We start from the raw sequence: 24,894 nt of genomic DNA, 5'->3' as shown, positions 1-24,894 counted from the left end.
TGGTTGGAGCTTCAGGTTTCTTACCCTTGTGTAAGGAGAATTCACCTGTCGAAGTAAGTCATAGAAACGCGTTGGTACAACACAGGATAAGCAAAGTAACTGTTACATAAGCTAGTTTGTAAGAAGGTCAAATTCTATAATATGAAAGCTCATGTTGCATATAAAATTTTGTATGGTTACATAAGTATTGAGTAAATGAGTTACATCAAACTTAAGTTCCCAGTTATGGGAAAGTGCATTCACATTTACAATATTCAAGTAATTAACCTAAAATGGGAAGCCTAAGTAGTATTGAGCACTGCCCTGCTAGAGTTATTGTATCCAGATTCTAGGAAAAAATAAAAGATGTTGGAAGCTAAGTGTGTTTCCTGTCACTTAAATAGAAATTCACTTTCTATAGGAATTTTCATCTAATGAGCAAGGTTGGGTAAAGAGAAGAACATTGCCACCCAGGAGATTAAAACAGTTTAAAGAGGTATGATCGTAAATACTAAGGTCCATTTGGGACTGAGTGTAGGCGAAGCTTAAATTCTAGTTTGAAAATGTTTTATGAAGTTCCATTTTAAAAAGTACTTACTGGAAAGGAACGTTGGAAGATTATAATTTGAAAGTTGCTGAAATTTGACATTTGGGCAGGGTGAAAACAGCTCTTAACTATAATAATTTGGTAACCTGTAAATTGCAAGGGACTGGTCACAAAGGGGAAAAACTAGGTGGTCGCAGTTAATAGTAATTGATCTAGGGTATAACTGACAACTGTCTGATGTAAATACCTGGTTTTGATATTTGGTAAATCTAAACACTTGTGCATTTGAGGAAACAGTCTAATTCTGTGTTTGATATCTTTGCTTTTAGGATATGAAAGAGAAATTAAGGTAGCTGGAACTGGTGAAATCACCAGATACCTAATCCTACAGGCTTTTTTGGCTAATAGCATCCTGTAGGGTGTACACAGGTGAATTAACTGCAATTGGAGCATTTTTTTCTTTTTAAATTTTCCTGGGTAAAATGTTTTCTCACTTATACATGAGGCCCTTGGTAAGGGCTCTAAATGATTAAAAGATTTTGTCCCCAGCTTGCCCCTTAATGTTTTGACAAGTAATAGTGTTTACTATGAAGATCAGAGGCAAGAATAGGATTTTTAAGCATTGCTGGCTAGTATAAATGGTAGCTGATAGACGCATATCTCACAGCTGTAGGATTTACCAAGGGATTTGACTTCCCCACAATGAAGGTTTCACTGCAGAAAATTGCTTTTCATTAAATGGGAGAGTAGGGCAGTTTGCATACTACATGGATTCTAGTCTGTATGTAATTTCTTTGAGCACCACCTACTGGTAACTACAGTTTGAAACTTGGGATTTCTAGGTTCTGGATGAAGGAGTGTTTTGCTCACTTGAATTTTTTCCACTAATTGCCTTTCCATGTATATGAGCTGATTAACCAGCAGATTTATAAAACAAACTGGTGCTTGACCTTAAACCACATTTTATTTTTTTAAATATTTGGCTGCTCTGGGTCTTAGTTGGGGCATGCAGGATCTTCAGTTGCTGCATGCAGGACCTTTGGTTGTGGCACGTTGCGCCCCCTACGCTGGGAGCGCATGAGTCTCAACCACTGGACCACCAGAGAAGTCCCTAAACCACATTCTACATTGGTCAGCTGTTGAAATAACAGTGTAAGGACTCTCAGATGGAATCTTGTTGAAATTTGTTGCCAGGAATTCTGGTGTGATTTCAGAATATGAAAAGTGAGAAAGGCATTTTGGTTCAGGAGTTTAACAGATTGCCAGTAATGTGTATCTCAGTTTCAAAAAAGTATTGTGAATACTCACCCTTTATTCCCAGAATAGTCTAGAATAAGTGAGTTTTGGCTAGATCAGAACTCAATAATTTTATGCTTATAATTCTCCTACAGTTAATTATTGATAATTTATCTCAAATCTCAGATGCATCAAGAGCTCAGCTATCTGGATGACACAACTTACTCTGAACTAATTAATCTGTTTCAGTGTGGTAATTTCAAAATGTTTTAACTGGAGACTGATGTGTAAATATTCCCGTGGCCCTCAAAACAACTGAAATCACCTTAGTTTTTTGAATATTTGTTTTAAATGTTCTTTTTTAGACAAAAGTGTAAATTGACTACGCCTTACAAATCTTGTTGGAAAGTGTCGATAATAAATTGCCAAATTAGGAGCGTGACTTTGAGGTCTGATGAGATGCAGTTTCTGAAGATGCAGCTTTTTCAAGAGCAAGAGCAATTCATCTGGTTATTTGAGTTCTGTCTGATGTGCCCAACAAAGGCTAACTGCCTAAGTGGTGAAGAGTTCTTGATTTTCAGTAATTTGCAGAATGTGGTGTAAAAATCTTGAATATTATCAGGACAGGACTATGGGTTTTCTTTTTATTAAAATGTATTTACCTTAGTTAACTTTTCCGCTGAGTTGAGCACTGAGCTCAAGAAGAAGCTGTTCCTGGCTGTATATTCACAGTTCCTGAAATGGGCAACTGTAGAAAAGGGGTGACAACTAATTTCTTGTGTGTCAAGATGCACTTTCATGTTATTCATTGATAGATGATGCTTGTCATTGTGAAATAAGTATAGTAGAGAATTAAAGTTACATTACAGTTAGGAACTGTCTTGAAGGGAGTGAACAGCATGAGTGCTCAATCCTGTGATTGGGGGAGAACATGCACTTTCATGAGACAGAGGGAAGAATAAGATGTATTTTCCTTTTTTTTTTTTTTTTTAACCTTCCTGAAATTTTCTTTTCCTGATCTGGTTTTACATTTCATGACTTCTGTTCTTTTTTCACTTCATCGGAGTCCTCTGTTATTTGCCAGCCTCTGGGAACTTCCATGACTAGTTAAGACTACAATTGAAGTTTGACATTGCTTGCTCAGTTGATAGTGATTTAGAAAAAAGAAAACTTTGTTAGGAAATTGCTACATGGCTCCTGAAAGATCACTGACCTCTGATCCAGTGGAAACCTTGAAAAGGTCATATGGCTTTGTCCTTTTCTAAATAGAAGGTTATGCTGTAGTCCTGCAGTCATCAGAAATGAGTGAAATAAGTAGTGAAATTATCATTTACCTTGGACAGCCCTCAGCAGGCCCGTGTATCTCTTAAGCATTTAGAGCTCAGTTTGTGGTCTCCGTGGGAAAAACATGACAACAAAGATACTGTTAAATTAATGTTACAATAACAAGTAAGCAAGAGTATTAGAAAACTGTTAATGTCACAATAATTACAAGTAAGCAAAGAGTTATTAGGAAACTTAGTAAGCAAGAGATTTAAGAAGTTTTCCCCATTTTTTAATTGAGGTAACAACACTAAAATTCACCCTTTTAAAGTATGTAGTTCTGCAAGTTTTGATAAATGCAGTTCACAATCAAGGTATATAGAGTACTTCCATCACCCCTCCCCTTCCCCGAAATTCCTCTGTGCCCCTTTGTAGTCAGCCCCTCTTCTCTTCCTCTAACCCTTGGTAACCACTGACATATATTCTGTGCCTATAATTTTGTTTTGCAGCCATGTCACATACCTGGATTCATACAGTATGTAGCCTTTTGAGTGGTTTCTTTCATTTAGCAAGATGCATTTGAGATTAATCTGTTTGGCATATATCAGTAATCTGTTCCTTTTTAATGACTGTTGTTTACAGCTGAGGGATGTTGGTTGTTTCCAGTTTGGGATTAATTACGAATAAACTGCTATAAATATGCACATATAGGTTTGTGTGTGACTATAGGTTTTCATTTTACTTGTTTAAATACTTAGGAGTGGGATTGCTTAGTTGTTGGCAAGCATATACCTTACCTTTGTTAAGAAACTGCTGAACTGTTTTGCGAAGTGGATGAACTGTTAGTAATAGATTAAGTGAAATTTTATTTTTTTACTATTTAATTTTATTTTTTAAAATTTTTGGCTGTGTTGGGTCTTCGTTTCTGTGCGAGGGCTTTCTCCAGTTGCGGCAAGCGGGGGCCACTCTTCATCGCGGTGCACGGGCCTCTCACTGTCGCGGCCTCTCTTGTTGCGGAGCACAGGCTCCAGACGCGCAGGCTCACTAATTGTATCTCACCGGCCTAGTTGCTCCACAGCATGTGGGATCTTCCCAGACCAGGGCTCGAACCTGTGTCCCGTGCATTGGCAGGCAGATTCTCAACCATTGTGCCACCAGGGAAGCCCCTAAATTTTATTTTGATACTAATTTTTCAAGGAAGAAAGTTAATTTGACTAAGTGAGTGTTACACTGACATTTGTGCCTAGTGTTGTGAACAAAATGGACACAGTTCTTGCCCTTTGAGTTTATATAATATACTGGGGGAGCTGGGTACTAACTGAATAAGTAGATAATTTTGAGTTCTGGTGATGCTCTGAAGGGAAAGAGGATACTATGAGGGAGGAGAGTGAAAGGGACATAATTTAGGTTGGCTAGAGACGGTATTTGTCAGAAATAGCTGAGATCTGAAGGATAAGTAGAAGTTACTGAATTAGAGGATGTGAAAACATTGCATTACTTCTTAGACATCTCCATATATGAGGCTTACCTTGGCCTCGTAACAATTACATAGAATCAGAAAAGTCTAAGAAAACCTAAAAGCCTTTTAATGTAAACTACTCGGATCAACTTTGAATATATTCATTGAAATTTTTGCTTGATTACTTCATCAGTGTGTGTGGTGGTCATATTGGAGGGCAGAGACATCTCATTGAATCCTCACAACATTCTTTGTAGGGGCAGATACTATACTCCTATTACAGATGACAGACTGAGGGATGGAGAGGCTCCTAAATCATCCCATTGCTGGATGACATTTTTTCTTGATATTTACTTAAACTTGACTGCTGGTAATTAAAAATCATACCTATAAGACCCGAAGCAGCCAAAAAAAATCATACCTAGGCTATTCTTTTGGAATAATTAAACAATGTCATTCCCTTTTCTGTAAGAATCACTAATTTACTTGAGGACACCAATGAATACTTAGTCACATCTGAGCTAAACATTTGCAGTTCCTACAGCTGTTTCTTTTTTTTAATTGTAGTTGATTTACAACTGTTGTGTTTCAGGTGTACAGCGAAGTGATTCAGTTATAGCTATTCTTCTTTAGACTCTTTTTCCTTATAGGTTGTTAAAAATATTGAGGTTAGTTCCCTGTGCTATACAGTAGGTCCTTGTTGGTTATCTGTTTTTTTGTTTCTTTTTGTTTTTGGCCTCACCACGCAGCATGCGGGATCTTAATTCCCTGACGAGGGATTGAACCTGCACGCCCCCTGCGGTGGAAGCGCGGAGTCTTAACCACTGGACTACCAGGGGAGTCCCTGGGTATCTATTTTTCTTTTTTTGTATGATCCCATTTATATGAAATGTCTAGACTAAACAGAGCCATAGAGAAAGCAGTGATTAAAAATGTTCTAAAATTTAGTGATGGTTACACAACTGTGGATGTACTCAAAAACATTGACTTGTATACTTTAAAGAGGTGAATGAATGTTGGGCTTCCATAGTGGCACAGTGGTTAAGAATCTGCCTGCCAATGCAGGGGACACGGGTTCGAGCCAGAGATCCCACATGCTGCGGAGCAGCTAAGCCTGTGCACCACAACTACTGAGCCCATGAGCCACAACTACTGAGCCCATGTGCCTAGAGCCTGTGCTCTACAACAAGAGACGCCACCATAATGAGAAGCCCGCACACCGCAACAAAGAGTAGCCCCCGCTTGCTGCAACTAGAGAAAGCCCGTGTGCAGCGACGAAGACCCAATGCAGCCAAAAAAAAAATTTTTTTTTAAAAGAGGTGAATGTTATAGTATATGAATTATATCTCAAAAAAAACTTTTAAAAATGTTAGGGATCAGGAGAGCCCTGTGTCCTGTGGGCAAGTGTCCATCATGGGTTGATTTTGCTGTCTTGTCTTTGATCAACACACTATACAAGGCTGTTGCTACAAAATGTTGAAGTCTTTCCTGGCCGTGATAGAGACCTCTCTGTGCAGTTGGGAAGCCTCAATTCCCCTGAATAGGCTGATACTGGTGGGGGAGTGCGGTTGTGTGTGTGGGAATATGGCTTGTGAACAAAAGTGACTTGGAGTAGCATCACCTGTGTACCAGGCCCTGGCTGGCTTCAGGTGTGTGTGAGCAGGGACAGGATGGAAGGTGTCCCAGTTTTCTATGCTAAATGCCTCTTAATGACCCCAAGAATTACCCTCTCATGGTTCGGGGGGGTCCCCTGGGCTCAGCTAGACCAGTTCTTCCTCAGGATTTCTCAGTTGCAGTCCAACCATGATAGGGCCTGGAGCTATCTAGAAGGCTTTCTCACACATTTGTCTGGCAATCGATGCTGGCTGGGACCTCAGCTGGAACTGTCAGCTGGAATACCTACCCCTGACCGTTCCATGTGGCCTGGGCTTCTTTGTAGCATGGCGGCTAGGTTCCAAGAGTGAGTATCCCAAGGGAACCAGGTAGTAGCCTTATTACCATTTATAGGACTCGGCCTTGGAATTCATATAACGTCACTTCTGCTGTAGTCACTGGCTCATGCCATAGACCCCCAACTCTAGGTAAGAGGAGTGTCACCATCATGTTGTAGTAAGAGCATGTGGGAGGGGAGATGTTATGGTGACCATGTTTGGAAAATACCCTATTTTTTATGTAAAAGTGTGTGTATGTTAACACCAAACTCCTAACTTATCCCCCTACCTCCTACCCCTGTGAACCATACGCTTGTTTTCTATCTGTGGGTCTTATTTCTGTTTTGTACATAGGTTCATTGGTATCATTTTTTTTTTAGATTCCACATATGAGGGATATCATGATACTTGTCTTTGACTGACTTATATGGTAATCTCTAGGTCCATCCATGTTGCTGCAAATAGGTTTGTTTTTTTTTAATGTCTGAGTAGTAGTCCATTGTGTATATATACCATTATCTTCTTTCTCCAGTCATCTGCTGAAGGACATTTAGGTTGCTTCCATGTCTTGACTGTTGTAAGTAGTGCTGTTATGAACATAGGGGTGCATATATCTTTTTGAATTATAGTTTCCTCCAGATATATGCGCAGTAGTGGGATTGCTGGGTCATATGACAGCTCTCTTTTTAGTTTTTTGAGGAACCTCCATACTGTTCTCCATAGTGGCTGTATCAATTTACATTCCCACCAGCAGTGCAAGAGGGTTCCCTTTTCTCCACACCCTCTCCAGCATTTGTTGTTTGTAGATTTTCTGAAGATGCCCATTCTAACTGGTGTGAGGTGACACCTCATTGTAGTTTTGATTTGCATTTCTCTAATAATTAGTGATGTTGAGCAGCTTTTCATGTGCCTCTTGGCCATCTGTATGTCTTCTTTGGAGAAATGTCTATTTAGGTCTGCTGCCCATTTTTGGATTGGGTTGTTTCTTTAATATTGAGCTGCATGAGCTGTTTATATATTTTGGAGATTAATCCTTTGTCCGTTGATTCGTTTGCAAATATTTTCTCCGGTTCTGAGGGTTGTCTTTTCGTCTTGTTTATGGTTTCCTTTGCTGTGCAAAAGCTTTTAAGTTTCATTAGGTCCCATTTGTTTGTTTACATTTCCATTACTCTAGGAGGTGGATCAAAAAAGATCTTGCTGTGATTTATGTCAAAGAGTGTTCTTCCTATGTTTCCCTCTAAGAGTTTTATAGTGTCCGGTCTTACATTTAGGTCTCGAACCCATTTTGAGTTGATTTTTGTGTATGGTGTTAGGGAGTGTAACACCCTAATTTCATTCTTTTACATGTAGCTGTCCAGTTTTCCCAGCACCACTTATTGAAGAGACTGTCTTTTCTCCATTGTATGTCCTTGCCTCCTTTGTCGTAGATTAGTTGACCATAGGTGCGTGGGTTTATCTCTGGGCTTTCTATGTTGTTCCATTGATCTATGTTTCTGTTTTTGTGCCACTACCATATTATCTTGATTACTGTAGCTTTGTAGTATAACCTGGAGTCAGGGAGTCTGATTCCTCCAGCTCCGTTTTTTTTTTTTTTTTTTAAACATCTTTATTGGAGCATAATTGCTTTACAATGGTATGTTAGTTTCAGCTTCACAACAAAATGAATCAGTTATATATATACATATGTTCCCATATCTCTTCCCGCTTGCGTCACCCTCCCTCCCACCCTCCCTATCCCACCCCTCCAGGCGGTCACACAGCACCGAGCTGATCTCCCTGTGCTATGTGGCTGCTTCCCACTAGCTATCTACCTTACGTTTGGTAGTGTATACATGTCCATGCCTCTTTATTGCTTTGTCACCGTTTACCCTTCCCCCTCCCCATAGCCTCAAGTCCATTCTCTAGTAAGTCTGTCTTTATTCCTGTTTCACCCCTAGGTTTTTCATGACATTTTTTTTTTTCTTAAATTCCATATATATGTGTTAGCATACGGGTCTCTTGTAGACAGCAAATATATGGGTCTTGTTTTTGTATCCATTCAGCCAATCTGTGTCTTTTGGTGGGAGCATTTAGTCCATTTACATTTAAGGTAATTATCGATATGTGTGTTCCCATTCCCATTTTCTTAATTGTTTTGGGTTTGTTATTGTAGGTCTTTTCCTTCTTTTGTGTTTCTTGCCTAGAGAAGTTCCTTTAGCAGTTGTTGTAGAGCTGGTTTGGTGGTGCTGAACTCTCTCAGCTTTTGCTTGTCTCTAAAGGTTTTAATTTCTCCATCAAATCGGAATGAGATCCTTGCTGGGTAGAGTAATCTTGGTTGCAGGTTTTTCTCCTTCAACACTTTCAATATGTCCTGCCACTCCCTTCTGGCTTGCAGAGTTTCTGCTGAAAGATCAGCTGTTAACCTTATGGGGATTCCCTTGTGTGTTATTTGTTGTTTTTCCCTTGCTGCTTTTAATATGTTTTCTTTGTATTTAATTTTTGACAGTTTGATTAATATGTGTCTTGGCGTATTTCTCCTTGGATTTATCCTGTATGGGACTCTCTGTGCTTCCTGGACTTGATTAACTATTTCCTTTCCCATATTAGGGAAGTTTTCAACTATAATCTCTTCAAATATTTTCTCAGTCCCTTTCTTTTTCTCTTCTTCTTCTGGAACCCCTATAATTCGAATGTTGGTACGTTTAATGTTGTCCCAGAGGTCTCTGAGACTGTCCTCAGTTCTTTTCATTCTTTTTTCTTTATTCTGCTCTGCAGTAGTTATTTCCACTATTTTATCTTCCAGGTCACTTATCCGTTCTTCTGCCTCAGTTATTCTGCTATTGATCCCATCTAGAGTACTTTTAATTTCATTTATTGTGTTGTTCATCGTTGCTTGTTTCATCTTTAGTTCTTCTAGGTCCTTGTTAACTGATTCTTGCATTTTGTCCATTCTATTGTCCATTCTATCTCCAAGATTTCGGATCAACCTTACTATCATTATTTTGAATTCTTTTTCAGGTAGACTGCCTATTTCCTCTTCATTTGTTAGGTCTGATGGGTTTTTATCTTGCTCCTTCATCTGCGGTGTGTTTTTCTGTCTTTTCATTTTGCTTATCTTACTGTGTTTGGGGTCTCCTTTTTTGCAGGCTGAAGGTTCGTAGTTCCTGTTGTTTTTTGTGTCTGTCCCCAGTGGCTAAGTTTGGTTCAGTGGGTTGTGTAGGCTTCCTGGTGGAGGGTACTAGTGCCTGTGTTCTGGTGGATGAGGCTAGATCTTGTCTTTCTGGTGGGCAGGTCCACGTCTGGTGGTGTGTTTTGGGGTGTCTGTAGACTTATTATGATTTTGGGCCGCCTCTCTGCTAATGGGTGGGGTTGTGTTCCTGTCTTGCTAGTTGTTTGGCATAGGATGTCCAGCACTGTAGCTTGCTGGTCGTTGAGTGAAGCTGGGTGCTGGCGTTGAGATGGAGATCTCTCGGAAATTTTTGCTGTTTGATATTATGTGCAGCTGGGAGGTCTCTTGTGGATCAGTGTCCTGAAGTTGGCTCTCCCACCTCAGAGGCACAGCACTGACTCCTGGCTGCAGCACCAAGAGCCTTTCATCCACAGGGCTCCTTAATTTGGGATGATTGGTTGTCTTTTCAGGTATTCCACAGATGCAGGGTACATCAAGTTGATTGTGGAGCTTTAATCCGCTGCTTCTGATGCTGCTGGGAGAGATTTCCCTTTCTCTTCTTTGTTCTCACAGCTCCCAAGGGCTCAGCTTTGGATTTAGCCCCGCCTGTGCGTGTAGGTCGCCGGAGGGCGTCTGTTCTTTGCTCAGACAGGACGGGGTTAAAGGAGCCGCTGATTCGGAGGCTCTGGGTCACTCAGGCCCGGGGGTAGGGAGGGGCACGGAGTGTGGGGCGGGCCTGCGGCGGCAGAGGCCGGCGAGAAGTTGCAGCCTGAGGCGCGCCTGTGCGTTCTCCCGGGGGAGTTGTCCCTGGATCCCGGGACCCTGGCAGTGGCGGGCTGCACAGGCTCCCCGGAAGGGCGTGTGGCTAGTGACCTGTGTTCGCACACAGGCCTCCCGGTGGCGGCAGCAGCGGCCCTAGCGTCTCATGTCTGTCTCTGGGCTCCGCACTTTTAGCCGCGGCTCGCGCCCGTCCCTGGAGCTCTCTCAAGCAGCGTTCTTAATCCCCTCTCCTCGTGCACCAGGAAACAAAGAGGGACGTAAAAGTCTCTTGCCTCTTCGGCAGTTCCAGACTTCTCCCCGGACTCTCTCCCGGCCAGCCGCGGTGCACTAACGCCCTGCAGGCTGTGTTCACGCCGCCAACCTCAGTCCTCTCCCGGCGCTCCGACAAAAGCCGGAGCCTCAGCTCCCAGTCCCGCCCGCCCCGGCGGGCGAGCAGACAAGCCTCTCGGCTGGCGAGTTCCGGTCGGCCCGATCCTCTGCGCTGGAATCTGTCCGCTTTGTCCTCCGCACCCCTGTTGCTGTGCTCTCCTCCGCGGCTCCCAAGCTCCCTCACTCCGCCTCCCGAAGCCTCCACCCGCGAAGGGGCTTCCTAGTGTGTGGACACTTTTCCTCCTTCACAGCTCTCTCCCGCTGGTGCAGGACCCGTCCCTATCCTTTTGTCTCTGTTTAGTTTTTTCTTTTGCCCTACCCAGGTACGTGGGGGGTTTCTTGCCTTTTGGGAGGTCTGAGGTCTTCTGCCAGCTTTCAGTAGATGCTCTGTAGGAGTTGTTCCATGCGTAGATGTATTTCTGGTGTATCTGTGGGGAGGAACGTGATCTCCGCGTCTTACTCTTCCGCCATCTTCCCGGAAGTCTCCCTCCAGCTCCGTTTTGTTCCCTCAAGACTGCTTTGGCTATTCGAGGTCATTTGTGTCTCCATACAAATTTTAAGATTTTTTTGTTCTAGTTCTGTAAAAAATGCCATTGGTAATTTGATAGGGATTGCATTGAATCTGTACATTGCTTTGGGTAGTACAGTCATTTTCACAATATTGATTCTTCCAATCCAAGAACGTGGTATATCTCTCCATCTGTTGGTATCATCTTTAATTTCTTTCATCAGTGTCTTAGTTTTCTGCATACAGGTCTTTTGTCTCCCTAGGTGGGTTTATACCTAGGTATTTTATTCTTTTTGTTGCAGTGGTAAATGGGAGTGTTTCCTTAATTTCTCTTTCAGATTTTTCATCATTAGTGTATAGGAATGCAAGAGATTTCTGTGCATTAATTTTGTATCCTTGAACTTTACCAAATTTGATGAGCTTTAGTAGTTTTCTGGTGGCATCTTTAGGATTCTCTATGTAGAGGATCATGTCATCTGCAAACAGAGACAGCATTACTTCTTTTCCAGTTTGTATTCCTTTTATTTTTTTCTCTGATTGCTGTGGTTAGGAAACTATGTTGAATAGGTTGAATATTCAGCTATGTTGAATAATAGTGGTGAGAGTGGACATCCTTGTCTTGCTCCTGATCTTAGAGGAAATGCTTTCAGTTTTTCACCATTAAGAATAATGTTTGCTGTGGGTTTGTCATATATGGCCTTTATTATGTTGAGGTAGGTACTCTCTATGCCCACTTTCTGGAGAGTTTTAATCGTAAATGGGTGTTGAATTTTGTCAAAAGCTTTTTCTGCATCTATTGAGATGATCATATGGTTTTTATTCTTCAACTTGTTAATATGGTGTATCACATTGATTGATTTGCATATATTGAAGAATCCTTGCATCCCTGGGATAAATCCCACTTGATCATGGTGTATGATCCTTTTAATGTGTTGTTGGATTCTGTTTGCTAGTATTTTGTTGAGGATTTTTGCATCTATATTCATGAGTGATATTGGTCTGTAATTTTCTTTTTTTGTAGTATCTTTGTGTGGTTTTGGTATCAGGGTGATGGTGGCTTCATAGAATGAGTTTGGGAGTGTTCCTTCCTCTGCAATTTTTGGGAAGAGTTTGAGAAGGATGGGTGTTAGCTCTTCTCTAAATGTTTGATAGAATTCACCTGTGAAGCCATCTGGTCCTGGACTTTCGTTTGTTGGAAGATTTTTAATCACAGTTTCAATTTCATTACATGTGATTGGTCTGTTCATATTTTCTCTTTCTTCCTGGCTCAGTCTTGGAAGGTTATACCTTTCTAAGAATTTGTCCATTTCTTCCAGGTTGTCCAATTTATTGGCATAGAGTTGCTTGTAGTAGTCTCTTAGGATGCTTTGTATTTCTGCAGTGTCTGTTGTAACGTCTCCTTTTTCGTTTCTGATTTTATTGATTTGAGTCTTCTCCCTCTTTTACTTGATGAGTCTGGCTAATGGTTTATCAATTTTGTTTATCTTCTCAAAGAACCAGCTTTTAGTTTTATTGATCCTTGCTATTGTTTTCTTTGTTTCTATTTCATTTATTTCTGCTCTGATCTTTATGATTTCTTTCCTTCTGCTAACTTTGGGTTTTGTTTTTCTTTCTCTAGTTCCTTTAGGTGTAAGGTTAGATTGTTTATTTGAGATTTTTCTTGTTTCTTGAGGTAGTCTTGTATAGCTATAAACTTCCCTCTTAGAACTGCTTTTGCTGCATCCCATAGGTTTTGAATCATCCTGTTTGCATTGTCATTTGTCTCTAGGTATTTTTTGATTTCCTCTTTGATTTCTTCAGTGATCTCTTGTTTATTTAGTAACGTATTGTTTAGCCTCCACGTGTTTGTGTTTTTTACGTTTTTTTCCCCTGTAATTCATTTCTAATCTCATAGCATTGTGGTCAGAAAAGATGCTTGATATGATTTCAGTTTTCTTAAATTTACTGGGCCTTGATTTGTGACCCAAGATGTGATCTATCCTGGAGAATGTTCCATGCGCACTTGAGGAGAAGGTGTAATCTGCTGTTTTTGGATGGAATGTCCTACAAATATCAAGTCTGTCTGGTCTGTTGTGTCATTTAAAGCTTGTGTTTCCTTATTAATTTTCATTTTGGATGATCTGTCCATTGGTGTAAGTGAGGTGTTCAAGTCCACCACTATTGTGTTACTGTCGATTTCCTCTTTTACAGCTGTTAGCAGTTGCCTTATGTATTGAGGTGTTCCTATGTTGGGTGCATATATATTTATAATGGTTATATCTTCCTCTTGGATTGATCCCTTGATCATTATGTAGTGTCCTTCCTTGTCTCTTGTAACATTCTTTATTTTGAAGGCTATTTTATCTGAGTATTGCTACTCCAGCTTTCTTTTGATTTCCATTTGCATGGAATATCTTTTTCCATCCCCTCACTTTCAGTCCCTAGGTCTGAGGTGCGTCTCTTGTAGACAGCTTATATATGGGTCTTCTTTTGTATCCATTCAGTAAGCCTGTGTCTTTTGATTGGAGCACTGAATCCATTCATGTTGAAGGTAGTTATCGATATGTATGTTCCTGTGACCATTTTCTTAATTGTTTTGGGTTTGCTTTTGTAGGTCCTTTCCTTCTCTTGTGTTTCCCACTTAGAGAAGTTCCTTTAGCATTTGTTGTAGAGCTGGTTTGTTGGTGCTGAATTCTTGTAGCTTTTGCTTGTCTGTAAAGCTTTTGATCTCTCCATCGAATCTGAATGAGATCCTTGCCGGGTAGAGTAATCTTGGTTGTGGGTTCTTCCCGTCCATCACTTAAAGTGTATCATGCCACTCCCTTCTGGCTTGTAGAGTTTCTGCTGAGAAATCAGTTGTTAACCTTATGGGAGTTCCCTTGTATGTTATTTGTCATTTTTCCCTTGCTGCTTTCAATAATTTTTCTTTGTCTTTAATTTTTGCCAGTTTGATTACTATGTGTCTCGGCGTGTTTCTCCTTGGAAACTATCCGGTATGGGACTCGCTGTGCTTCCTGGACTTGGGTAGCTATTTCCTTTCCCATGTTAGGGAAGTTTTCGACTATAATCTCTTCAAATATTTTCTCTGGTCCTTTCTCTCTCTCTTCTCCTTCTGGGACCCCTATAATGTGAATGTTGTTGCGTTTAATGTTGTCCCAGAGGTCTCTCAGGCTGTCTTCATTTCTTTTCATTCTTTTTTCTTTATTCTGTTCTGCAGCAGTGAATTCCACCATTCTGTCTTCCAGGTCACTTATCCGTTCTTCTGCCTCAGTTATTCTGCTATTGATCCCTTCTAGTGTATTTTTCCTTTCAGTTATTGTGTTGTTCATCTCTGTTTGTTTGTTCTTTAATTCTTCTACGTCTTTGTTAAACATTTCTTGCATCTTCTTGATCTTTGCCTCCGTTTTTTTCTGAGGTCCTGGATCATCTTCACTATCATTATTCTGAATTCTTTTTCTGGAAGTTTGTCTGTCTCCACTTCATTTAGTTGTTTTTCTGGGGTTTTATCTTGTTCCTTCATCTGGTACATAGCCCTCTGCCTTTTCATCTTGTCTGTCTTTCTGTGAATGTGGTTTTTGTTCCACAGGCTGCAGGATTGTAGTTCCTCTTGCTTCTGCTGTCTGTCCTCTGGTGGATGAAGCTTTCTAAGAGGCTTGTGCAGGTTTCCTGATGGGAGGGACTGGTCGTAGGCTACAGCTGTTTCTTGACGTAGATTCTTCCCATGCCGTTCTCCCTCACAGTTTATAGCTTTAAAGTGTTTTCACCAAAATTAAACATATTATGGCTGCGGATGCGTAAAAGACTGGTTTCTTAACCTAGAGTGTACCTTTATTAATGTGACCCAAGAGATAAAGTCACCTTGTTTCCTAAATTTCCTAGTTTCCTTAATTGATACATTTGGACTAGATGATCAGAGTGCTGCAAATGGGCAAATGTCCCTTTCTTCATCTAGCCAGTGGGCACGATACTATCTATCTCGTAAGATTGTTGTGAGGATGCAGCGAGTTAGTGGATTGGCCTACTGTAAGTAGCCAATAAAAGGTAATTTTAAAATTATTTATTATTTTTAATGTATTTATTTTTGGCTGCATTGGGTCTTCGTTGCCGTGTACAGTCTTTCTCTAGTTGCGGTGAGCGGGGGCTACTCTTCATTGCAGTGTGCACAGGCTTCTCGTTGGGGTGGCTTCTCGTTGCAGAACACAGGCTCTAGGCACGTGTGCTTCCGCAGTTGTGGCACGGGGGCTCAGTAGTTGTGGTTCACGGGCTTAGTTGCTCCATGGCATGTGGGATATTCCAGGAGCAGGGCTCCAAGCCATGTCCTCTGCTTTGGCAGGCAGATTCTTATCCACTGCATCACTTTGGGAAGTCCCAAAAGGAAACTTTTATTATTACAGTTGTTTGGAAGATCACAGTTACTTTCAGCAACTGCATTGTACTTGTGGATTATGGTAAACAAGCATTACCTGATAAATATATATACATATTTTTGGTATGATTCCATTTATATGATATGTCTAGAATAGGCAGATCCATAGAGACAAAGTTGATTGGTATTTGCCAGAGGCTGGCAGAGGGGGGAATAGGGAGTAACCTTTAATTAAGGGGTATGGGCTTTTTTTGGGGGGGGCGGTGATGATAATGTTCCAGAATTAAATAGTGATGATAGTTGTGCAACCTTGTGAATTTACTAAAAACCACTGAATTGTACATATTAAAAGGGTAAATTATATCATGAAAAAGAAAACGTGTATATATATGTACATATATATGTGAATATATAAAATGGCAGAAAACAGGAGTGACAGCCAGAGTCACTGTTACTAGGCACCATCCTCAGCCCTCCATGCCTGGGCACAGCGGTGGGACACCCCTGCCCTCACTCTCACTGACCAGCCATGAGAACTGAGTCATTACCTGATTTTTTTAATATAAAATATATTTTAGGAAGATCTCCTTTAAACTGTATTGCATCGTTATTTTTTCTTTTTTTACAAATCTTTATTTTGGAATAACTTTAGATTTATAGAAAAGTTGTGAAGATAGGTAAGATTTCCCATCTATGCCTCACCTAGTTTGTTTCCCCTGATGTTATCATCCTGCATTACCACAGAACATTTATCAAAACTAAGAAGCCAACATTGGTTGTTACGGTTAATCTCCAGACTTTATTCAGATTTCGCCAGTTTTTTCTACTAATGGCCTTTTTTCTGTCCCAGGACCCCATCCAAGACACCGCTGTGTGATTAATTTTAAACACTCAGTTGTTGGGAGTTTATATTTACATCTCTGGTATACTTCATCATTTTGTTGAGATAATTCTGAATTTGGAGGCTGCTACCTAGCATGTTAAATAAAAGTGTGGACTTTGTCATTTACACATCTAATATTTTATGTTTCTGTAGTTTTACTTAAATTATTGATACGTACTAAACAAACCAGGTCCCAAAACAGGGGACTGTGGTATTGCACTAGAGAACTGCTGTTTAATTTTGATGGTCTCGCCAATTGCACATTCACTTAATTAATACTATAACCTATGCCATCCTTTACCGTTTTAATCACAAGGTAGTCATAATGAAAATTGTTATCATGCTTGGTTAAAGCAAGGTGAAGTAGGTGATAGCTTTAAATTTACTTACCCTTTTTGAGCACACACAAAAACTTTGCTCTGCCACTTAATAAAGTCACGGTGGGCGTAAAGTCTTTGTGTAAGGAATTTACATTTTCTATTTTAACCAATCATCGTTTCCCTAAGAGAGTTCAGGTACTTTTGGCTTTTTGTCAAACTTTACAACATACACAGTTTGGATACTGCCTTTGGCACAGTCTCTTTTGAGACATTGTGTAAAGTGTAGGTTATTGCTTGTGTAAAGCCAAATAGATTTTAAAATGACTTTGTCAAAAGTAGGTAGTTTTGTTTATTCTAGTGAGAGTAACTGGTAGCAAAAGCCAAGACAAGGCTTTTCATACTACAAGCGTAGTATGATCCTGCAACTGTGGTTTCCATAGGTTAAGCAATGGATGGCTACTTAAAAAAAAAAAAATCCACTTGGTTAAATTTTCAATAAAATCCTGTGGTTGCGAGAATACCCTAGTTGGTGTTGCACTAGTAGGGTTACCACATAAGCAGTCTGAGTTTGAGTTCCAGTCAGTGCTGTCTGGAGCCACCCAAGCTGAGGATGTGGTCCTCTCAGCCCGCTGGTGAGGGCATCTGCAACATTTTATGAGGCCTAGGTTGTAACCATTTAGATGTAAGGGGTGCAGCTATGTCATGGCAACAAAGCAAGGGCCTGACCCAGACTTGACCTGTAGCCCCTCACTTTAGCTATTGTCCTACCTTCCTGATTGACCCTTTGGACTTCTCTGTTTAGCCTCCTACAGGATTCTGTGTAGAAACTGGCAACTCAGTATAACGTCTAATGATAAATGATGTAGTTTTTATTCAGTCATGGTTGGGTGTAGAAAACATTTTCTCATACTGTCTTTATGTTGAGGTTAGGGAATGCATCTCTTGGAACTCAGTTTCTCATATTTTATATAACTCCTTATGGGTGTTCTTCAAAGCTCTGATAACTGTCTCTGAAGTGTGTTAAACTGCCCCCCCTCCGCTTGAGGTGGTTCTGTGTGAAATTGGAAATAACATCTGTAAGTTTCTTTTCATTGTTTGAAACACTGCATGCCTGCACACACGCACACAGTCTGATCTTGTATTAAATACAGTATAATCTAGAAATGTTTCCTTTTAAAGTTAGGCGGTGTGTTTTTTATGTATATTTATGCATTTTAAAATTTCAATTGGCCATGTATTAACAGGGTACAGACCAACTCTAAAAGAGAATTCAAAGAGCAACCAACAAAAGACTAAAAATGAATTAATTATGAGGCACTGGATTTTAAAAAAGAGTTGTTTAGTCTAGCAAACACTTGAAAAGCATAGCAACTCCATAAATGCTTAGCATGAAACGGTCAACAAAGGGTGGGAGTGGGAACTGAAGGTTAAGCCAAAAGAAACATTGTTTAGAAGGGATGGAGACACTTTTTATCCCGTGTAGGACCTCTGGGTAAGGAAAGGAGGACCTTTCCTTAGGAGGAAAAAACCCACTTGACAGAAAGGCATTGGGAAGTCAGAATACCTGAGATCCATGCTGAACAGCAACTTGGAATTACATTTTAATCACATCACTTAAGTTACAGCATAGGAAGAGACCAATAAGACTTGTTTTTAAAAGCTTTTTAGAAAATTTACTTTGAGGAATACACAGATGTAAAAGAATCCTAAAGTATTGGAGGCTTTCCCATCAGGGAGTAGTGCTATTCAAACAGATTGGTCTTTTCCAAACTTTTTTGGTTAGGATCCACAGTAAGAAATATATTTTCTGTTGTAATACAGTACAAACACACATCGCATTTCATTGCACCTAAGATGTTTTAAATTGGAAGTCACAAATGCTGCCAATTATGACTGTAAGATATTATTGATTATAGGACACACCAATTTAGAGATGATAAATATAGAAAAAATATACATCTTAAAATTGATGAAATATAATGTGTATATGAATTACTGAAACAAAAGTTTCAGAGAATAGTACTATGTATGACAAAAAATTAATTTCATGACCTGATAATGAATTGCAACCAGCAGTTTGAAAAATGTTGATCTAGGTCAGAAACAGTCAAAAGTGAGGTTCTAGGACTTCCCTGGTGGTGGTTCAGTGGTTAAGACTCCGCACTCCCAGCTCAGGGGGCACGGGTTCGAACCCTGGTCAAGGAAGATCCTGCATGCTGCGTGGCACGGCCAAAAAAAGCGATGTTCTAGATCAAAAGAGTTGCATTCTTTTCTTTTTCTAAATAAATTTATTTATTTTTTGGCTGCATTGGGTCTTCGTTGCTGCACGCGGGCTTTCTCTAGCTGTGGCAAGCAGGGGCTACTCTTTGTTGCGGTGCCCGGGCTACTCATTGCGGTGGCTTCTCTTGTTGCGGAGCACGGGCTCTAGGTGCGCAGCCTTCAGTAGTTGTGGCACACGGGCTCAGTCGTTGTGGCTCGCAGGCTCTAGAGCGCAGGCTCAGTAGTTGTGGCGCACAGGCTTAGTTGTTCTGTGGCATGTGGGATCTTCCCGGACCAGGGCTTGAACCCGTGTCCCCTGCATTGGCAGGCGGATTCTTAACCACTGCACCACCAGGGAAGCCCCAAGAGTTGCATTCTTTCTCTATGGCATAAAAGTATAGGATCTCAATCTATATACTTGTCACAGGCATTCACGTAGGCCCAAAGTTTACATTTGAAAAGCATTTGGTCTTGCCCACGAATCGTCATAGTTCACCTCTCATTGGAAGTTGGAATCGCTTTTAGACTTGAATTTCCGTAACAGAATGAGTTCACTTTTCTGCACAACTGAACTGCTCTAGTACTTCAATCTTCAACAATACAAATTTTTTGTGTTCTAGGTTCCTGAGCCAGCACACACTGTAAAATTAATTACAGCTTTGTTTCTGCCACAAGCCACTGAGACAATGGATATTTATGAAGGATATTTATGAAGGCAAGGCAAGCTCAGCTGGCTGAGCATCAGAATAACCTACAGAGCTTGTTAAACATAGATGCCAAGACATTTCCAGGGCAACTGAATCAGAATTGCTTGTCATAAAGCTTGGCTTTTACAAGCTCTACTGGGAATTCTGATGTCCAACTAGGTTTAAGAATCATTGTTCAGGGACTTCCCTGGTGGTGCAATGGTTAAGAATCCACCTGCCGGGCTTCCCTGGTGGCGCAGTGGTTAAGAATCCGCCTGCCAATGCAGGGGACAAGGGTTCGAGCCCTGGTCCAGAAAGATCCCACATGCCGCGGAGCAACTAAGCCCGTGCGCCACAGCTACTGAGCCTGCGCTCTAGAGCCCGCGAGCCACAACTGCTGAAGCCCGCGCGCCTAGAGCCTGTGCTCCGCAACAAAAGAAGCCACCACAATGAGAAGCCCGCGCACCACCATGAAGAGTAGCCCCCACTCGACGCAACTAGAGAAAGCCCGAGCGCAGCAATGAAGACCCAACGTAGCCAAAAATAAATAAATAAAATAAATTAAAAAAAAAAAATCTACCTGCTAATGCAGAGGGTATGGGTTCAAGCCCTGGTCCGGGAAGATCCACATTCCGCGGAGCAACTAAGCCCGTGCGCCACAACTACTGAGCCCATGTGCCACAACTACGGAAGCTCACGCACCTAGAGCCTGTGCTCCACAACAAGAGAAGCCACTGCAATGAGAAGCCTGTGCACCGCAACAAAGAGTAGCCCCCGCTCGCCGCAACTAGAGAAAGCCAGAATGCAGCAATGAAGACCCAACGCAGCCAAAAATAAATAATAAATTGTTATAAAATTTAACATCTTAACCATTTTTAAGTGTAAAGTGGCATTAAATACACTCACATTGTTGTGCAACCATTAACACCATCCTCCTCCAGAACTGTGTTTCATTTTGCAAAACTGAAACTGCCTATCAAACAATAACTCCCCATTCCTACGTCCCCCCAACTTCTGGCAACTTCCTTTCTAGTTTGTCTCTGTAAATTTGACCAGTAGTAGAGTGGAATCATACACTTAGCATAATGTCCTCAAAGTTCGTCCAAGTTGGAGTGTGTCAGAATTTGCTTCCTTTTAAAGGCTGAAAAATATTCCATTGTATTTATGTACATTGTTTATCCATACATCTGTTGATGGACACTTAGGTTGCTTCCACCTTTGGCTGTTGTGAATAATGCTACTGTGAACATGACCCTTGAACTTGTCTTCAACCCTGCTTTCAGTTCTTCTGAATATATACCTAGGCGTGGAATTTCTGGATCATATGGTAACTCTACTTTTTATTTTGGGGGGAACTGTCATACTGTTTTCCAAAGTGGCTACACTATTTTACGTTTCCACCAGCAGTTCTAAGTGTTCTAATTTCTCCACAGCGCTCTCAACATTTGCTATTTTCTGATCATTTGTTAACAGCCATCCTAACAGGTGTGAGATGGTATCTCATTGTGTTTTTTGTTTTGTTTCGTTTTTTGGCCACACTGTGCCGCATGTGAGATCTTAGTTCCCCGACCAGGGATTGAACTCGTGCCCCCTGCAGTGGAAGCATGGTGCCCTAACCACTGGACTGCCAGGGAAGTCCCTCATTGTGGTTTTGATTTGCAATTTCCTAATGACTACTGATGTTGAGCACCTTTTCACGTGGTTACTGGCCATTTGCATATCTTCTTTGGAGCAATGTCTATTCAAGTCTTTTGCCCATTTTACTTTTAAATTGTCATTATTTTTTTTCTACATCCAGTGGCTTTCAGGACCAGGGATCGAACCCAGGCCCTGGCAACGAAAGCGCTGAGCCCTAACCACTGGACTGTCAGGGAATTCCCTCGATTGTGTCTTTAATCTGGCTTTTAAAGTAGGAAATACTAAATTTCTGCTTAATAAATAAAATGAATGTAAAAAATAAGCTTTAATATCATATTAGGAGCAGTGAAAAGCAGGAATAACGGTACAGAAAGAGAGGAAATGAAGCTGAAGAGAATGTGAAGAAAGAAGAGTGAGGGAGACAGAATTGCAAACACAAAAGTATGCATTTCTTAGTTTGTGTCAAATCTTTTTTATATATATTTATTTTTTTGGCTGTGTTGGGTCTTCTTTTTAATTAATTAATTAATTTATTTTTTGGCTGTGTTGGGTCTTTGTTGCTGCACGCGGGCTTTCTCTAGTTGCAGCGAGCAGGGGCTACTCTTCGTTGTGGTACACGGGCTTCTCATTGCAGTGGCTTCTCTTGTTGCGGAGCACGGGCTCTAGGCATGTGGGCTTCAGTAGTTGTGGCTTGCGGGCTCTAGAGCACAGGCTCAGTAGCTGTGGTGCATGGGCTTAGTTGCTCTGTGGCATGTGGGATCTTCCTGGACCAGGGCTTGAACCCGTGTCCCCTGCATTGGCAGGCGGATTCTTAACCACTGCGCCACCAGGGAAGCCCTGCGTCGGGGTCTTAGTTGCAGCACGCAGGATCTTTTGTTGCAGTGCACGGGCTTCTCTCTAGTTGTGGTGTGTGGGTTTTTTTCTCTCTCTGGTTGTGGTGCGTGGGCTCCAGAGTGCTTGGGCTCTGTAGCTTGTAGCACACGGGCTCTCTTGTTGAGGCGCATGAGCTCAGTAGTTGTGGCACGCAGGCTTAGTTGCCCTGCAGCAATGTGGGATCTTAGTTCACCGACCACGGATCGAATCTTTTTATCCCATTTAATTATTCAGTTAAGTTTTAGCTTTGCCATCTCTTGCCTTTAGTAATATTCATTCAGTCATTCAAAAAAGTTATGTCCTGAGTGTCTGTAACTTTGGTGTTGCCTGCATTGAAGAGGTTTATATGGTGATAAGAGGTTAAGGTAAGACAGATACTAAAAACTAAGGTGGAGCAACAGAAGATTGTGAAGAGGGAGCCTGGGAAAGTTTGTTGTCACTGTGTGCCTTCCAGCACACGGCTCTGCCAGCTCTGAATGAACTCTGACCACTTCTCCTGAACGGGGTATTCTTCTAGGAGTTGAAATTTCTCTTTTTTTAAAAAAATTAATTAATTAATTTATGGCTGCGTTGGGTCTTTGTTGCTGCATGCGGGCTTTCTCTAGTTGCGGCGAGTGGGGGCTACTCTTCATTGTGGTGTACGGGCTTCTCATTGCGGTGGCTTCTCTTGTTGCGGAGCACGGGCTCTAGGCACGTGGGCTTCAGTAGTTGTGGCACGTGGGCTCAGTAGCTGTGGCTCACGAGCTCCAAAGCACGGGCTCAGTAGTTGTGGTGCAAGGGCTTCGTTGCTCCGCAGCACGTGGGATCTTCCTGGACCAGGGCTTGAACCCGTGTCCCGTGCATTGGCAGGCAGATTCTTAACCACTGTGCCACCAGGGAAGTCCTAGGAGTTGAAATCTCTGAAGGGGAAAAGCCATGGCTATTCCAATCGAGGCTGAAATTCAAAAATGACTATATATATATATATATATATTTTGCGGTACGCAGGCCTCTCACTGCTGTGGCCTCTCCCGTTGCGGAGCACAGGCTCCGGACGCGCAGGTTCGGCGGCCATGGCTCACGGGCCCAGCCGCTCTGCGGCATGTGGGATCTTCCCAGACCGGGGCACGAACCCGTGTCCCCTGCATCGGCAGGCGGACTCTCAACCACTGCACCACCAGGGAAGCCCTGTTTTATTTTTTTATTTTAAAGTTTTTTTTTTTTTTTTTGATGTGGATCATTTTAAAAGTCTTTGTTACAATATTGCTTCTGTTTTATGTTTTTTTGGCCTCAAGGCATGTGGGATCTTAGCTCCCCGACCAGGCATCAAACCCGCACCCCCTGCATTGGAAGGCGAAGTGTTAACAACTGGACCGTTAGGGAAGTCCCTGACAAAATATTTGAAAACAATCAGTAATAAAATTAAAACTCTTGGTTGGCTATTAGGTAACTTCATAATTCAAGGCCGTGATGGTTTAATTTAGCATAGGTCTCTATCTTCATCTTCCCTCCCTCCCCCCTCAATCAATGATTTGACAGATGCTTAGTGTTTGTCATTTCCTCTTTTTAATTTTTGTGTTCCTGTTGAAATGAACTTTAGTATATGCCCAGCTTTTCAAACTACCAGGCAATGTGGTCTGTGGTGGGTGTTGGAAATCACAAGGCCAACCGCTGTTGGAGGCTATTATCATTGTTGGGGGATTTCTATGAAGTAACTGTACTGAGTAAGGTTACATTTTTAGCTGATTTTTCCTAGGGTGTCATAGTCTGTAGTGCTTCTGGCTGGCAGCACCAGGAGGTAGGCTGTTTTGAAATATTCCTTTAAGTGAGATAATTTTGTATAGTCCTTATTTTTTAAATAATTTAATTCAGTTGGCTGCACTGCGCGGCTTGCGGGATCTTAGTTCCCTGACCAGAGATCCAACCCAGGCCCACTGCAGTGGAAGTGCAGAGTCCCAACCGCGGGACCGCCAGGGAATTCCCGACAGAGTCCTTAGCTGCAGGCTGAGATTTTTTTCTCAGGTTTAGTTTTAGTTCCACCATATCTCTCTTTGATGAACACTGCCCAAACGTACATTAATAGTATTAGAGCACCTGAAAGAGTATAAATCAAGAGTTTATAACTATTTTTTCAGATCCACAAAAAGCAGTTATAATCTCTCTCCTATTCATAAATTAATGACAAAGCTATAATAACCTAATAAGATTAACAGGTGCTAAATAGAAATACATCTTGGAGCAGAGCCGCTGCCTTGACGACGTGCTGGGATGGCTGCGAGGACCCCGCTGCTCGTGGCTCGGTGGCCCCAGGAGGGGGATTTGGGGGGACGTTCCTAGCAGCTGTCGAAACCATTTGTTTCGGGGCTCCTCCCTGTTTGTCCCCTGCTCGGCACTGGCTGCCAATGTACGCTTTTCCTTGGTGGAACGGAAAGATGCCTCCAAACGAGCTGACGAGCTCCAAGACCGAGTCCACCGGTGTGCGCCCGGCAAACTACTTTTTTGAGCATGAAGTGCTATTTGGGCATTTTGCCAATTGGTTCTGACATGTGTCTGACATTGAGGACCGTTTGTGTTGGGAAGTGCACTTAGAGGAAGCTAGCTTGATGAAATAACTGTTTTCAGAATTCTGACCCTGAGAGAACAAAAATATGCCTAGGAGAAAGCTTGAAGTTAACTCTTACCATGTCCTGA

The sequence above is a fragment of the Grampus griseus genome (assembly GCF_964374135.1).
Source record: "Grampus griseus genome assembly, chromosome: 13".
Taxonomy (NCBI): Eukaryota; Metazoa; Chordata; class Mammalia; order Artiodactyla; family Delphinidae; genus Grampus; species Grampus griseus.
The sequence above is the reverse complement of the archived record's forward strand: the minus strand, read 5'-3'. Positions refer to the sequence as shown.